General features: G+C 40.8%; 1 pseudogene; it reads left to right on the forward strand.

Moving 5' to 3' along the window:
* The first annotated feature begins 1,088 nt into the window (after nucleotides 1-1,088).
* Nucleotides 1,089-1,427, forward strand: LOC143844163 (16 kDa beta-galactoside-binding lectin pseudogene; annotated as a pseudogene).
* The last annotated feature ends 455 nt before the right edge of the window (nucleotides 1,428-1,882 follow it).

The following is a 1,882-nucleotide window of genomic DNA, read 5'->3' on the forward strand; positions in this document are numbered from 1 at the left end:
CCTCTGGGGTTTGACCTGTGGTTGCCACCACCATTTTAAAGCTATTTTAAAATGCCACAATGGCTCACGGCATGGCATACTGGAATGCTCACGTCTACTCAAGCCTTTTCAAGAACCGAAACAGCAGCACACTCCCCTTGTGTGTGGCATGTGAAAAAACATGGGGGGGGGCAAGTGCATCTCAGCCCACCACGCTGTATGTAGGGGGCTCACAGCATTTTTAAATCACTTTAAAATGGTGGCAGCATCCATGGATTGAGCCCACAGACACTGTTACATCCAGGTTTGTCTACAAATACATTTATAAACACATATATTTAAAGCCCCATATGGCTTGGGGACAATGTACTTTAAGGACCAACTTCTCCCATGTGAATCTACCTGTCTTGAGAGCCACTGCAGTGTAATGGTTAAGAGTGGCAGACTCTAAGCCAGAAAACTGGGTGACCTTGGGTCAATTGAAGTTCTCTTAGAGCTGTTCTTGTAGAGTAGTTCTTTTGGAGCTTTCTCAGCCCAACCTACCTCACGGGGTGTCTGTTGTGGGGAGAGGAAGGGAAAGATGTTTGTAAGCCTTAGGACTCCTTCAGGTAGTGTAAATATATATATATATATATATATATATATATATATATATATATATATATATATATATATATATATATATATATATATATATATATATATATATATATATATATATATAATTTGCTATGTAGCCCTCCCTATTTTCTGTGTGTCTCTTATATACTGCTATATATGATTTTTTTAAATGGCCAAAGTTGAAAATATGTGTTTTGTCCCTTTCAGACAAAAATGTTATTTATATTTCTTTATCCTGTGGCATATGTAAAGGCCAAGGGTCTTTACAAGCATAACTGAAACAATAAAATACTAAAATAGACCTGTGTTTCTCCAGTTAATACATGAAAGCAGTGAGAATAAAACAATGTCTAATACTAAAATGTATAAAATTAATATATCAAGATGGGGTTTCTCTCTTGTCCTGGGCCTGCTGGAAAGGGACTTCTCAAAGCCTTAGTAATGGACGTGAAATTGGTGGTCTCCCAGGTGAAGATCAAGGCTGGAGAATGCATCAAAGTAAATGGGACCGTGATGCCCGGGGCAAAGAGAACACCTCTGATCTGATCCTCCACTTCAACCCGCGTTTTCATTCCCACGGAGAAACTAAGACCATTGTAATGAACTCCATGGTGTGTGGTGAGTGGGGTGAGGAGATGTGGGAATCTCTCTTCCCCTTCCAGCAGGGAGAAGAAACCACGATATGCATCTTTTTTGATAAGAAAGAGTTGAAGATGAAACTTCCCGGAGACGAGACGCTCAGCTTTCCCAACAGGCGAGGGCAAGAATCAGCCGGCTTCCTTTCAGTGAATGGAGACTTTAGGATCAGATCTATTGAATTTGACTGAGTTCAGTTGTGTCCTTTTCTACTAGAATATCTGCGAATAAACCCCCTCAAAAGCTTTAAAAAAAAGAAAAAAAAGATGGGGTTTCTCTTGGGAGAGCTTTAGCTAAAGTCTTCTTGATGGCCAGAGCAAAAACTATGTGAAATTCCTATATGAAACATAGGAATCGCTATCTGATAATAGGTAAGTTTGTCAGTGCTGGAAATAAGCTGTGAATTGGGCATTATCTTGGCTCATGTTTAGTATAGCCACGAGGATTGTCTGGCAGCCAGGCAAGGGATGTTTAGAGGTGGTTGGCCACTGCCTGCCTCTGTACCGCAACCCTTCCTATTCCTTGGAGATCCCCCTTCCCATTGCTAACCAGGACTGACCCTGCTTCGCTTCCCAGATCTGACAAGACAAAAAAAAAAAATGCCACAATATGTTGGGAGGGTTACTTGAAACAGCATTTGCTTCCA

This window comes from Paroedura picta, chromosome 9 (assembly GCF_049243985.1).
Source record: "Paroedura picta isolate Pp20150507F chromosome 9, Ppicta_v3.0, whole genome shotgun sequence".
Taxonomy (NCBI): domain Eukaryota; kingdom Metazoa; phylum Chordata; class Lepidosauria; order Squamata; family Gekkonidae; genus Paroedura; species Paroedura picta.